This window comes from Oncorhynchus mykiss, chromosome 27 (assembly GCF_057628025.1).
Source record: "Oncorhynchus mykiss isolate SJ-2025 chromosome 27, ASM5762802v1, whole genome shotgun sequence".
Lineage (NCBI taxonomy): Eukaryota > Metazoa > Chordata > Actinopteri > Salmoniformes > Salmonidae > Oncorhynchus > Oncorhynchus mykiss.
In genome coordinates this window covers 27278622-27294995 of record NC_143048.1, presented here as the reverse complement: position 1 = coordinate 27294995, position 16374 = coordinate 27278622, and the positions used below count along the sequence as shown (strand labels likewise).

Sequence of the window (16374 nt, the reverse complement as noted above, 5' to 3'; positions counted from 1 at the left end):
GTGAGATGTATGGATACCTCACCGAGACCCAACAATAAGATACATTTTGAGGTGTCTCCCCTTAAGTGTTCATTAAATGCTGCCTGGAGGCATACATTAGCAATCATGAGTGAGATGATAATAATATACCTTGATTAAGAAAGATGATTGTTTTGCAGATTTAATGTAGTTCATTAGCAACCTGGGGATATGTCTTTCCGCTCTCATGGTAAATAGTTACAGTACACATACAGAGAGGATCACTGTGGGGTTGACTCTTCGTTGGAAGCTTGTTGACCCTGGCAGCAATTGGTTCTGAAAGGACTTCGAAAGGGCACTTTTTAGGGCACTTTTTAGTGTTTTTTGGTTCCCTGGTGTGGTAGCCGTAAATTCAAAAAATAAAATACAACTTTTTTTCATAACTGCACATCAGAGTGCATTTTACATTACACAAATAATGTCACTTTGGATGATGTTCTACATGACAACAAATATTGAGTAGAGACAAAAAGTTTAATGACAAAACATAATCAAAACAAAAATGCTGCTAAATGTATGGATTGTTACCTTTGTGTTATTACAGTGTGTCTGCCTGTGCTGTAACACATGAGCTTTAGATAATGTAGTTATCAGAGAATGTGTCAAAGTGGTAATTAGCTAGCTTCTCTGGGGTTGCCATGTTCAGTTCTTTTATCTCACAATTAATTCAAGGGAGTGATTAAACATTACACAGGAACAAAATATGAGAGTTATCAACCTTATCAAAGCTTGTCAGATGACGTCAGTGAACAAAAATACATCTAATTAGTAACTTACTAATTAAACACAAGGATTTCAATGCTTTGAAATGAGAAAGGTACTTATGTCAGGAAGCAACATTTTAAAGATTGCCTCAAAATCAAAAATTTTGAAATGTAGTTTACTGGAACAAAAACTAGAGACAAATGTAGCACCTTAATGAGATTGTGTCTCTCTAAACCTAAGAGAAAGGTAATTACCAACATAGCTAGTAGCTGCTAATTCAAAATTCCTATTGTATGGTGCAATTGTACATTCTATACTGTAGATCTACAGACTGTATTATTCATAGATAGCTGAACGACCAAGGAAACAGCAGTGGGTCCCATTATTGCAGGAGTATCTACTGTATCTACTCTGCCAGCTGAGGACACTGACAGAGCCTAATCTCAAATAGTTTATTGATTGAAGCAGGGTGCCATGGATTTGATCTATGAAACATTTCAAGCCACAGTGCCAGAATGTCCGTTGTAGAGGTGGAGTCTGTAATGGCTATGTAAGGTTGAATAACTTCATTCAGGGACATATTGGCCATCTGGTATTTCGGGAAAATGCCAGATGGGCTGGTCCATTTTTTTCACTTCTGGGCCTGTATAACTTTTTTTTGCACAAAATAATAATTGTCTGGCTAATAATGGGGGCCTCATGGAAAAAATGGTCCGGTTTGTCAGAAATGCCAGAGCTGATTTTTAGTCCCAGTCCGCCCCGGACTTCATTTGAATCAACACAAACATACCTCCCTCCCATAAGTTACATGGTGTAGCCAGGTCATTTCATTAGTATGGGTCAGAAACTCCCTGGGCGATAGAACAAACATCTTTGAGGTAAAGGTCTGATTATATTACTTGTGGTTTGTTACGAACTGGCAGTTTCATGATATCAAATTAATGGACTGAGTAGTCAGCCTGGACTCCCATTGATTTCAATAAGACAAAGCAGTCAAGTGAAAAAGGTAACAGTCGGCTCGATAAACATGCTGCTGTGGGAGGAATTTAAGCCATCTGAGGTGTTGACCTCAAGAAAAAGGAAAGTAAAAAAACTGCTTTGTCAGTTCAGCACTTTTCTTCTAGTGGTTGTAATCACCAGGTAAGGATCAATACCTTAATACCCCCTAAGTTCAATGTCCGCGCCCGCATGCAAATCTAATTAGCATAATAAGAACATCTCAATAAAAATCTTCAGTTTATGTTAGAGCTTTCTGTTTTTTGCATTAGATGCATCTCAATTCATTGCATCCGCCTATGTAACACTTCCACATCTGTGGTGAAAGGTGACAGAGCTAGAGCTGTGTTAGTCAGACCCTGAGACATCCCGAAAGTCCAAACAGTTTGGCCTACAAACTGTTATGACCCTTCTATGGAAAGATGAGAGTTGGGACTCGTTGGAACCACATACTTGACCGTACGGTACTCTAATTTTATCAGACCAATATCTTCCTACGTACATCTATATATAAACACAGAGTTAGTACACCAGCTACATTCATGATCAAATCTGAGGTCATAAAGTAGATGGAAACAATCAGTAAGAATATGGGAGTAAATCTTCTATACAAATCACCGGAAGTGACACGGCAATTAAGGAGATTGATAGTTTTAGTCAATGAAGGAGACATTACTTAAATAACGGATGCCATGATTTGGCATGGGAAGGACAAACATCTTCAATTTGAAAGATAATGCTGAGTGGTACTGCCAACTTTTACAGACATGGTCCTGACGAAGAGGATGCCAAAAGATAAAAATGTTTCACTGCAGGTGCTCTGCAGTTGAGGCACTTGAATTGACAGGTAATCTTTTACACAGTGATATCTTATGAAGAGACTGTCATAACCACTGGGGATGTGGTCATCATTAGTCTCATGGTCAATTATGATAAATTAGATGAGGCAATTAATGCCGAAATTAAAACGTACGATGGCCTAGGGAAAAATAACTTAACTTTTCTCCCATTCATGGACCACCTTATCAGCTCTGAAATACTCCACAGCCGACTACAGTCTTACATTTAACACATCAATCACTTATTTTAAGTATGTGTTTGTGGTGCACAGTGGGCGGAATGTGAATTTAGCAATCTGCTTTCAAAGCAGCCACAGGTTGGTAAATGCACGTGTAATACAAATACATACACTGCTCAAAAAAATAAAGGGAACACTAAAATAACACATCCTAGATCTGAATGAATGAAATATTCTTATTAAATACTTTTTTCTTTACATAGTTGAATGTGCTGACAACAAAATCACACAAAAATTATCAATGGAAATCAAATTTATCAACCCATGGAGGTCTGGATTTGGAGTCACACTAAAAATTAAAGTGAAAAACCGCACTAAAGGCTGATCCAACTTTGATGTAATGTCCTTAAAACAAGTCAAAATGATGCTCAGTAGTGTGTGTGGCCTCCACGTGCCTGTATGACCTCCCTACAACGCCTGGGCATGCTCCTGATGAGGTGGCGATGGTCTCCTGAGGGATCTCCTCCCAGACCTGGACTAAAGCATCCGCCAACTCCTGGACAGGAACGGGCGGGCCAGTCCATAGCATCAATGCCTTCCTCTTGCAGGAACTGCTGACACACTCCGGCCACATGAGGTCTAGCATTGTCTTGCATTAGGAGGAACCCAGGGCCAACCACACCAGCATATGGTCTCACAAGGGGTCTGAGGATCTCATCTCGGTACCTAATGGCAGTCAGGCTACCTCTGGCGAGCACATGGAGGGCTGTGCGGCCCCCCAAAGAAATGCCACCCCACACCATGACGGACCCACCGCCAAACCGGTCATGCTGGAGGATGTTGCAGGCAGCAGAACGTTCTCCATGACGTCTCCAGACTCTGTCACGTCTGTCACATGTGCTCAGTGTGAACCTGCTTTCATCTGTGAAGAGCACAGGGTGCCAGTGGCGAATTTGCCAATCTTGTTGTTCTCTGGAAAATGAAAAATGTCCTGCATGGTGTTGGGCTGTAAGCACAGCCTCCACCTGTGGACGTCGGGCCCTCATACCACCCTCATGGAGTCTGTTTCTTACCGTTTGACACATGCACATTTGTGGCCTGCTGGAGGTCATTTTGCAGGGCTCTGGCAGTGCTCCTCCTGCTCCTCCTTGCACAAAGGCGGAGGTAGCGGTCCTGCTGCTGGGTTGTTGCCCTCCTACGGCCTCCTCCACGTCTCCTGATGTACTGGCCTGTCTCCTGGTAGCGCCTCCATGCTCTGGACACTACGCTGACAGACACAGCAAACCTTCTTGCCACAGCTCGCATTGATGTTCCATCCTGGATGAGCTGCACTACCTGAGCCACTTGTGTGGGTTGTAGACTCCGTCTCATGCTACCACTAGAGTGAAAGCACCGCCAGCATTCAAAAGTGACCCAAACATCAGCCAGGAAGCATAGGAACTGAGAAGTGGTCTGTGGTCACCACCTGCAGAACCACTCCTTTATTGGGGGTGTCTTGCTAATTGCCTATAATTTCCACCTGTTGTCTATTCCATTTGCACAACAGCATGTGAAATGTATTGTCAATCAGTGTTGCTTCCTAAGTGGAGAGTTTGATTTCACAGGAGTGTGATTGACTTGGAGTTACATTGTGTTGTTTAAGTGTTCCCTTTATTTTTTTGAACAGTGTATTTGAATTGTAATTCACATTTTTTAAAATAATGGTTTCTTTTAAGTTGTTGTATAGCCCAAATTATGAGTAATTTCGATCATTTTTAGGACAAAACCAGTTCATGTAATGTCTTACCAACACTGTGTGTTCTAAAGTGTTGCAGGATGATAGTCCCTGAATTAGGCCCCAGTGTAAATCCATGGATGTCTTATTTAGTATAGAACTACAACTTAGCTATGCAGTCAAACTAAATGAAGTTAAATCATAAGAATACATTGTTGTTTTTTTAATCAGCCATGCCAGTCAAGATCCCAGACGGCAAGTCTGTCTCATCTGGCTCATGTTATATTATGATTATGACAATGGTTTCCATTACTAACAAGACTCAGAGCGTCTGCATACTTCTGCTGAAGGCAAGATCATGTATCAATTTGTGAAATGACAAACAATAGAACTAGAGTTTCATATATTATGATTGAAACACACAAAAGAAAAATACATGTAGATCTCCAGATGGGCTATATTACAGTTTTTCCTAATTGTTAACACACATTTGCTGAAACTACACCTCATGTACTCAAAACTCTAAACAGAAAAAAGTTAGACAATTTCTCCAAACCCCACAGACATCTTGCAAAATGAAATGCAGCAATCAAAATCATCTACTTCCTACTCAAAATGAAACTTTGCATACAAATGAGACACACAAACACACATCAAATGAGTGACAACTGATCACACTGACATTTTCAAAACACTACTATCAGAACCTATTTCAGTGTAAAGACTAAGATTTTGTAATACTGTATACTGTTTGTGTGTAATCTAACAAGAAAATACAAAAATTTATGTTCTGTCTTGGTGTACTTAGACCATGTTAGCTTGTTGGTGATGTGGACACCAAGGAACTTGAAGCACTCAACCTGCTCCACTACAGCCCTGTCGATGAGAACGGGGGCGTGCTTGGTCCTCCTTTTCCTGTAGTCCACAATCATCTCCTTTGTCTTGATCACATTGAGGGAGAGGTCCTTGAACCACACGGTCAGGTCTCTGACCTCCTCCCTATAGGCTGTCTCTTCGTTGTCGGTGATCAGGCCTGTCATCGGCAAACTTAATGATGGTGTTGGAGTCGTGACTGGCCATGCAGTCATGAGTGAACAGGGAGTACAGGAAGGGACTGAGCATGCACCCCTGAGGGGCCCCCGTGTTGAAAGTCAACGTGGCGGATGTGTTGTTACTTACCCTTTCCACCTGGGGTTAGCCCGTCAGGAAGTCCAGGATCCAGTTGCAGAGGGAGGTGTTTAGTCCCAGGGTCCTTAGCTTAGTGATGAGCTTTGAGGGCACTATGGTGTTGAATGCTGAGCTGTACTCAGTGAATAGCATTCTCACATAGGTGTTCCTTTTGTCCAGATGTGAAAGCCCAGTGTGGAGTGCAACAGAGATTGCATCATCTGTGGATATGTTGGGGAAGTATGCAAATTGGAGTGGGTCTAGGGTTTCTGGGATAATGGTGTTGATGTGAGCCATGAACAGCCTTTCAAAGCACTTCGTGGCTACAGACATCAGTGCTAAGGAGCGGAAGTCATTTTGGCAGTTTACCTTAGTGTTCTTGGACACAGGGACTATGGTGGTCTGCTTGAATCATGTTGGCATTATAGACTCAGACAGGGAGAGGTTGAAAATGTCTTTGAAGACTCTTACCAGTTGGTCAGCGCACGCTCAGAGTACGCGTCCTGGTAATCCATCTGGCCCTGTGGCCTTGTGAATGTTGATCTGTTTAAAGGTATTACTCACATCGGCTGCGGAGAGCGTGATCACACAGTAGTCCGGAGCAGCTGATGCTATCATGCATGTTTCAGTGTTACTTGCCTCGAAGCGAGCAGACAAGTAATTTAGCTCTTCTGGCATGCTTGTGTCATTGGGCAGCTCTCAGCTGTGCTTCCCTTTGTAGTCTGTAATAGTTTGCAAGTCCTGCCACATCTGACGAGCATCGGAGCCGGTATAGTACGATTCGATCTTAGTCCTGTATTGACGCTTTTCCTGTTTGATGGTTCTTCTGAAGGCATAACGGGATTTCTTATAAGCAGCCGCTCCTTGAAAGCAGCAGCTATACCCTTTAGCTCAGTGAGGATGTTTCCTATAATCCATGGCTTCTGGTTGAGGTATGTACATACGGTCACCGTGGGGACGATGTCATCGATACACTTATTGATGAAGCCAGTGACTGATGTGGTGTACTCAATGCCATCGGAAGAAACCTGGATCATATTCCAGTCTGTGCTAGCAAAACAGTCCTGTAGCTTAGCACCTGCTTCATCTGACTACTTTTGTATTGACCGAGTCACTGGTGCTTCCAGCTTAAATTTTTCTTGTAAACAGGAATCAGGAGGATAGAATTATGGTCAGATTTGCCAAATGCAGGGTGAGGAAGAGCTTTGTATGCATGTGGAGTAAAGGTGGTCTAGAGTTTTTTTTCCCTCTGGTTGCATATTTAAGATGCTGATAGAAATTATGTAAAAAGGAATTTTAATTTCCCTGCTTTAAAGTCCCCGGCCACTAGGAGCGCCACATCTGGATGAGCGTTTTCCTGTTTTATTATGGCGGTTTACAGCTCATACGAGTGCTGTCTTAGTGCCAGCATCGGTCTGTGGTGGTATGTAGACAGCTACGAAAAGTACAGATGAAAACTCACTAGGTAGATAGTGTGGTCTAAAGCTTATCATGAGATATTCAACCTTGGGCGAGCAAGATCTTGAGACTTCCATAGATATGGTGCACCAGCTGTTGTTTACAAATATACATAGACCACCACCATTTGTCTTATCAGAGGCTGCTGTTCTATCCTCCTATAAAGTGTATAACCCGCCAGCAGTATGTTATTCATGTCGTCGTTCAGCCACGACTCGATGAAACATAACTATTACAGTTTTTAATGTCCTGCTGGTAGGATATACAGTGAGGGAAAAAAGTATTTGATCCCCTGCTGATTTTGTACGTTTTCCCACTGACAAAGAAAGGATCAGTCTATAATTTTAATGGTAGGTTTATTTGAACTGTGAAAGACAGAATAACAACAGAACAATCCATAAAAACGCATGTCAAAAATGTTATAAATTGATTTGCATTTGAAGACAGAAGTTTACACACACCTTAGCCAAAGACATTTAAACTCAGTTTTTCACAATTCCTGACATTTAATCCTAGTAAAAATTCCCTGTCTTAGGTCAGTTAAGATCACAACTTTATTTTAAGAATGTGACATGTCAAAAATAATGGCAGAGAGAAGGATTTATTTCAGCTTTTATTTCTTTCATCACATTTCCAGCAGGTCAGAAGTTTACATACACTCAATTAGTATTTGGTAGCACTGACATTAAATTGTTTAACTTGGGTCAAATGTTTCGGGTAGCCTTCCACAAGCTTTCCACAATAATTTGGCTGAATTTTGTCCCATTCCTCCTGACAGAGCTGGTGTAACTGAACCAGGTTTGTAGGCCTCCTTGCTCGCATTTTCAGTTCTGCCCACAAATTTTCTATAGGATTGAGGTCAGGGCTTCGTGATGGCCACTCCAATACCTTGACTTTTGTTGTCCTTAAGCCATTTTGCCACAACTTTAGAGGTATGCTTGGGGTCATTGTCCGTTTGGATGACCCATTTGCAACCAAGCATTAACTTCCTGACTGATGTCTTGAGATGTTGCTTCAATATATCCACATAATTTTCCTCCCTCATGATGCCATCTATTTTGTGAAGAGCACCAGTCCCTCCTGCAGCAAAGCACCCCCACAACATCATGCTGCCACTCCCGTGCATCATGGTTGGGATGGTGCTCTTTGGCTTGCAGCAGGCCTCTCCTTTTTCCTCCAAACATAACAATGGTCATTATGGCCAAACAGTTCCATTTCTGTTTCATCAGACCAGAGGACATTTCTCCAAAAAGTACGATCTTTGTCCCCATGTGCAGTTGCAAACCATAGTCTGGCTTTTTCTGGCGGTTTTGGAGCAGGAGCTTCTTCCTTGCTGAGCGGCCTTTCAGGTTATGTCGATATAGGACTCGTTTTACTGTGAATATAGACACTTTTGTACCTGTTTCTTCCAGCATCTTCACAAGGTTCTTTGCTGTTGTTCTGGGATTGATTTGCACTTTTTGCACCAAAGTACATTCATCTCTAAGAGACAGAACGTGTCTCTTTCCTGAGCGGTGTAACGGTCTTCATCCTCCTCTGACGAGGAGTAGTAGTAAGAAGGAGGACCAAAATGCAGCTTGGTATGTATCCATAATATCATTTAATGAGACTGAATACAAAATACAAAAGAACAAGAAAATCAAACTGAAAAACGAAACAGTCCCGAATGGCGCAAACACTGAAAGGAAAAAAAGGTGAAACCAGGCTACCTAAGTATGGTTCTCAATCAGGGACAACGACTGACAGCTGCCTCTGATTGAGAACCATACCAGGCCAAACACAGAAATCCCAAATCATAGAAAAAAGAACATAGACTGCCCACCCCAACTCACGCCCTGACTATACTAAAACAAAGACAAAACAAAGGAACTAAGGTCAGAACGTGACAAACGGTATGACAGCTGCGTGGTCCCATGGTGTTTATGCTTGTGTACTATTGTTTATACAGATGAACATGATACCTTCAGGCGTTTGGAAATTGCTCCCATGGATAAACCAGAGTTGTGGAGGTCTACAATTTCTTTTTTGAGGTCTTAGCTGATATCTTTTGATTTTCCCATGATGTCAAGCAAAGAAGAACTGAGTTTGAAGGTAGACCGTGAAATAAATCCACAGGTACACCTCCAATTGACTCAAATTATGTAAATTAGCCTATCAGAATCTTCTAAAGCCATGACATCATTTTCTGTAATTTTCCAAGTTGTTGAAAGGCAGAGACAACTTAGTGTATGTAAACTTCTGACCCACTGGAATTGTGATACAGTGAATTATAAGTGAAATAATCTGTCTGTATACAATTGTTGGAAAAATGACTTGTGTCATACACAAAGTATATGTCCTTACCGACTTGCCAAAACTATAGTTGGTTAACAAGACATTTGTGGAGTGGTTGAAAAACAAGTTTTAATGACTCCGACATAAGTGTATGTAAACTTCTGACTTCAACTGTACATGCGTTTAGTTCGTCCAATTTATTTTCCAGCGATTGTACATTTGGACAATAGTACGGATGGCAAAAGCAGATTAGCCACTCATCGCCTGATCCTCACAAGGCACCCCGATCTCCTTCCGCAAAATCTCAGTCTCTTTCTTCTGCGCATGACGTGGATGAGTGCCTGTTCGGGTGTCTGGAGTAATTCTCTCTCTTCCGACTATTGAAAGAAAAATTATTCGTCCAATTCAAGGTGAGTAGTCATGGGTCAGTATTTGCATCTAACTCCATGATTCTCTGAAATTACAGTAAATACTGTAATTGCTGTATAGTAAAGTTCACTGGCAACATCAGTGAGTCTTTTAATGTTTCAAGAGTGTAGTACTAGTACATTACTTACTTGAGCATATTCACACCGTTTATCGTTCACTCTTTGGGAATTCCTTTCAAATGGGACTCTGTAGATTTGCTTGATCTGGAGATGTTTGAGGTGTTTCTTAAGGATGCGGGCTATGGTTGATAAGCTCACTCTGAATCAAACCCTCCAAAAATACATTTAAATTATAGGTTGTAATTCAACAAAATAGGAAAAACACCAAGGGGGATGAATACTTTTGCGAGACACTGTAGCTCCTAATTTCGTACATACAGTAATACTTGAAATATTTACAGTCTGTATTGGAATCTGCAGTCTTTACTGTGCTTTATGTTGTACTACTGTCAAGTAATAAAAGTAGCAGATACTGTAGGTCCAATGTCTGCAGTACATACCTATGCCCATTTTGGAACGTCCAGATGATGGAAGTGGCTCAGATTGGGCTGCACACTCTGCCCAGCCTCTCTCAAGGTCAAACCGTGGTGGACCACATGGTCCACCACAGTCGATCGAGTTTCATCAGAGATTACTCTTCTTGTTCTTGTTCTTGTTCTTGGTCTTCCTCCACCTCTACCTCTCTCTGACAAGTTTGCTTTCATTGTTCTCCAAACACATGAGTACTCACTGGTGGCCTTTTTTAAAAATCTATACCGAGGTCTGATTGCAAAGTGAACATTTACCAATTAGTGTTTGCATGTGAATAATGAAAGTGATAAATTGGTAATTGTGCTTTGCTTCTTGAACAGTGTTGCTTATCATTTGCACACAATACATGTGAAGTTTATGCCAAAGGTAGAGCATTGTATGTTGCGTTATGCCAAATGTTTATTATAGAATTGAAATCTGAGTGTAAAGCAAAACATGTGCCATTAGTATTGCAGATTTGGTACATGGTTCTGCTGAATGAGTTTGGATCATTGTTCCTCATGGGTCAGTTTTAGTGTGTAAACAACTGGGAAAAACTCTAATGTAGATTTCTGCATAATAGCAGAGATACTCTATATCATGATAAGATGTTCTTGCCTCTGCCCTAATAGGAGTCACAATGTCGGCAAGGCAGGTGGGTGGCGGCGGGATCAGGTGGGAAAATTCCAACCAATGAGTGGGCAGATATGCATGTGAACAACAGACACAACTCTGATATAAAATACCTATATTTTTTGTTTTTTGCCTAGATATCACGTGTCCACTTATATCAGTATATTTGTAACAACTTAAACGTTACGAAACTTCTATTCGATCAAATAAGCATCACTTAGCAAATTAGCAATCACTTTTTGTTTACCAAATCCGACACTTTCTCATACACCTCCATACAAAAACCCCCAGCTTGGTCTGCTTATCGCTGTATTCTCAAATGGCCAAATTGACAGGAGTGGAGCCTCTCGCTTCGCCACTTCCTCTCTGATATCAGTGCCATAATGAACATATAATAAATAATTCCTTCATCCATGCTATGGCATACAAGCTGTTACTGTAAGCTGTTATGTATCTTTTATGATATGATACTGTGTAACATGCAGTTTCTCAAAATCATTCTAAGACTGTGTATTCACATCTTTTGCCATAAAGAAGTAGTAATTACGGGAGTCAAAGTCTATACAAACATGTTTTTTTCTCTCATTAAATGGTACATGCTCAATAAAGCTACAGCTGAAAGGACACTTTTACCATAAACATGTTCAGATAAGTACACATTACTCACCATGAATAATTGCTTTGGGCTGTTAGGGAGCTAATGAGAAGGACTAGACCAATTAATTCCTGCTTTATGAAAGCTAAATGCTTCAAAACATTACAATTTTTGCCATAATATTTTTTTTTACACTCCACATACAAACTTATACTGTACATACAAACAACAACTTACAGACACACACAAACAATGTCTACATCTCATCTGCCCAGTCCCACATGATCACACCCCCATCCCTAGTGCCAGCATTATTGTTTGCCACTTTTTCTCGGTCACACTTGCTATTTCAATAATAAATCACTAGATTTTTCCATTGTGTTAATAATTGAGGATTGATTGACTTCCAAGATTTTAGTATACGTTTTTTCAAGATGAGTGATGAGAAGAGAATCACCCAGCCCATTGGTATCTCACTACACCCCCCCAAACATCCTGTGGCGTACTGCATTAGCATCAAATAGCCCCCGTGATATGCAACTTTTCAGGGAAGTTAGGAACCAATATACACAAGCAGTTAGGAAAGCTAAGGCTAGCTTTTTCAAACAGAAATTTTCATCCTGTAGCACAAACTCCAAAACGTTCTGGGACACTGTAAAGTCCATGGAGAATAAGAACACCTCCTCCCAGCTGCCTACTGCACTGAGGCTAGGAAACACTGTCACCACCGATAAATCCACGATAATTGAGCATTTCAATAAGCATTTTTCTACGGCTGGCCATGCTTTCCACCTGTCTACCCTACCCCGGTCAACTGCCCTGCACCCCCCACAGCAACTCGCCCAACCCTCCCCCATTTTCCCTTCACCCAAATCCAGATAGCTGATGTTCTGAAAGAACTGCAAAATCTGGACCCCCACAAATCAGCCGGGCTAGACAATCTGGACTCTCTCTTTCTTAAATGATCTGCCGAAATTGTTGCAACCCCTATCACTAGCCCGTTCAACCTCTCTTTCGTATCGTCTGAGAACCCCAAAGATTGGAAAGCTGCCACTGTCATCCCCCTCTTCAAAGGCAGAAGACACTCTAGACCCAAACTGTTACAGACCTATATCTATCCTACGCTGCCTTTCTAAAGTCTTCGAAAGCCAAGATAACAAACAGATCACCGAACATTTCGAATACAACCGCACCTTCTCAGCTATGGAATCTGGCTTTCGAGCTGGTCATGGGTGCACCTCAGCCACGCTCAAGGTCCTAAACAATATCCTATATGCCATCGATAAAAGACGATACTGTGCAGCCGTATTCATCGACCTGGCCAAGGCTTTCGAGTTTACAGTCTAATCAGCATCACTACTCTGGACGTTTCTGACCTAGAATATGTGGACAACTACAAATACCTAGGTGTCTGGTTAGACTATAAACTCTCCTTCCAGACTCACATTAAGCACCTCCAATCCAAAATTAAGTCTAGAAACAGCTTACCATTTCGCAACAAAGCATCCTTCACTCATGCTGCCAAACATACCCTCGTACAACTGACAATCCTACCGATCCTCGACTTCGGCGATGTCATTTACAAAATAGCCTCCAACACTCTACTCGACAAATTGGGTGCAGTGTATCACAGGGCCATCCATTTTGTCACCAAAGCCCCATATACTACCCACCACTGCGACCTGTACGCTCTTGTTGGCTGGCCCTCGCTTCATATTCGTTGCCAAACCCACTAGCTCCATGTCATCTACAAGTCTTTGCCAGGTAAAGCCCCACCTTATCTTAGTTCACTGGTCACCATAGCCGCACCCACCCGCAGCACGCACTCCAGCAGGTATCTTTCACTGGTCACCCCCAAAGTCAATTTCTCCCTTGGCCGCCTTTCCTTCCAGTTCTCTGCTGCCAATGACTGGAACAAACTGCAAAAATTGCTGAAGCTGCAGACTATCTCCCTCACTAACTTCAAGCACCAGCTGTCAGAGCAGCTCACAGATCATTGCACCTGTACATAGCCCATCTGTAAATAGCCCGTCCCAACTACCTCATCCCCATACTGTATTTATTTACTTTGCACCCCAGTATCTCTACTTACATATTCATCTTCTGCACATCTATCACTCCAGTAATTACCTCGCCACTATGGCCTGTTTCATTGCCTTTCCTCCCTTATCGTACCTCATTTGCACACACTGTATGTATACTTTTTTTCCTACTGTTTTACTTTCTGTATGTTTGTTTATTCCATGTGTAACTCTGTTGTTGTATGTGTCTAACTGCTTTGCTTTATCTTGGCCAGGTCGCAGTTGTAAATGAGAACTTGTTCTCAACTAGCCTACCTGGTTAAATAAAGGTGAAATAAAATGTAAATAAATATGCAATGTATTGAAATATGCAGAAAGGCGGATTGTAATACTTCCGACAGCCAACCTTCTAGCTCCGCTCATAACTTCCAGACTTTAAAGCATTCCCAGAAAGCATTGATTATTGAGTCATTATTAGATTTATGCATGACTCTGCATTGTGCTGTATAATTTGTGAATTGTGTCTCTTGTATAATCAATTCTATACATTAATTTATACTGAATTAAGCATGCATTTTTGTTAACTGTAATTTATTAGTTGTGCTCCAACTTTCCTTCCATTATTGCGGTTTATGATACACACTATATTCAACCCCTCAATTATGTTTTCTCTATTGTACGTACAGCTAAGAGAGATGCGTTCTCCAATGATAATAATAATTAGGGTTACTATTGAAAGACTGAGCTATTGTATGTTTGATTGTCCATCTTTGTCTGATGAAACTACCAAAGGTATAACAAGCTTGTAGTTGAAGGGGAGTGAAGTGTGCATGTTAAAGGCAGGTTCCCTTCACTGGTGTTAAGAAAGAGGACATTGGGCAGACCTGACCAGAAGTTACAGTATATTGTGAAGGTGTACTGTCTTCCATAACATTTACAAAAGAAGGGTTTTTAGCAATATTTTTGAGTAGAATACATCAAATCAAATTCACATGAAACAAGCAGCAAACCACCCTGCATCCCACTGCTGGCTTGCTTCTGAAGCTAACAGGGTTGGTCCTGGATGGGAGACTAGATGCTGCTGGAAGTGGTGTTGGAGGGCCAATAGGAGGCACCCTTTCCTCTGATCTAAACAAACTTCCCAATGCCCCAGGGAAGTGATTGGGGACATTGCCATGAGTAGGGTGCTGTCTTTCGGATGGGACGTTAAACTGGTGTCCTGATTCTCTGTGGTCACTAAAGATCCCATGGCACTTATCGTAAGAGTAGGAGTGTTAACTCCGGTGTCCTGGCTAAATTCCCAATCTGGCCTTCATACCATCATGGTCAACTAATCATCCCCAGTTTACAATTGGCTCATTCATCTCCTCTTCCCTGTAGCTATTCCCCAGGTTGTTGCTGTAAATGAGAACATGTTCTCAGTCATTTTACCTGGTAAAATAAGGGTTAATAATAATAAACAATGAGTTGGGTGGAATGACATGAAAGCATGTGAAGACAGTACATGAGGGCCACATATTAAAAATTAATGAAGAGGTACTACAGGTGTTCTGTTTAATGGGGAAAGTCCACCTTGATAGAGAGAGCACCTCAGAAATATGTGGGGAGTTTGTAAAGGCTTTTAATAACTCTGCTCAGACCATTGTTGTGTCTTAATAAATGAAGGAGATCTTGGTGAAGCAGAATAACTCTTCAGACAGTGAAGTATGATTCTGAGTATTTCATCAAGGGCTCTCTTTGCAGCCATGCTGTCCTAATGACAATCTCGGTTTTTCATTAAAAAAAAGAAACATGGAGTTTCCGGGCTATTCGCCCTTTCAGAAGACCCAGGGAATAATGAAAGAACATTATTATAGAACCACAGTGTACTCTCCAAGTCCATGAGGACTTGTATCTAGGGCCTATGTAGGTTGCATTAAGAATGAGCACTAATATTTAAAAATGAAGTCTCTCCCTATGTTGAATATTGTGTTTGCTGTAGAGAAAAAGGACTATAATGTGCTGCTTTGTACCTCAGTCAAGAATGAGAGAGCTTGCTAAAATATAACCTCTAACATTCAAATTATGCACAACGTGGTTCATCGTGCCACAATAAGTTGTAAACATGCAAAAGTACAGTATGATCCAAGCATACATTATTATGCAAAAGTATTAATAAACATATACTGAGAGAAATAGTCACCATCTGTTAAGATTCCAAGCTGAGGGCATATTCAATGTGTGGCTTGAGGGAAGGAAGGCTCTTCTTTGTTCCCTGCCACTCTGCCACTTAGGCCTGTTGTACATGACTTTGTCTGCCCCCTGGGCCCCACCATTCCCTTCCTCTTGGCTGTGAGTCCTTTGCCTCTCCAAACCTCTCCCAGCCCCTCTGTGTCCTTCTGTTCCTCCTTCCCCACCAGAGGCCTCTGCTTCAGTAATGAGATGCATGCCTCAGCCCAGAGCGCTCGCCTTCTTCTCTAACCCCGGAGTCAGGGTTCTGCTCTGCTCCACCAATCATGTGAGAACAGCACGGGTGCGGTGTCTGAATGTCATGACCCTACTCCTGCGCACCGTGAAGAGGAAAAGTCCAGTAGTCTGGTGACCATGAACAACATTTCCATTTTGTGCTGCAGAGATAAAGATCATTGATGACTCCTGCAAGAAAGAAAAAAATAAGACACCTCTCACCCAACTTAACATATATACTGAAAAGAAAAAACGCAACATGCAACAATTTCAAAGAATTACTGAGTTACAGTTCATATAAGGAAATCAGTCAATTTAAATACAAAAATTAGGCCCTAATCTATAGATTTAACATGACTGGGTAGGGGTGCAGCCATGGGTGGGCCTGGGAG

At 41.6% G+C, this 16374-nt stretch overlaps 1 pseudogene; it reads left to right on the top strand.

Annotated features, from left to right (window-relative positions):
* LOC149971289 (uncharacterized) overlaps positions 1-16118 on the top strand; it is a 104850-nt pseudogene extending 88732 nt beyond the window's left edge.
* The last annotated feature ends 256 nt before the right edge of the window (positions 16119-16374 follow it).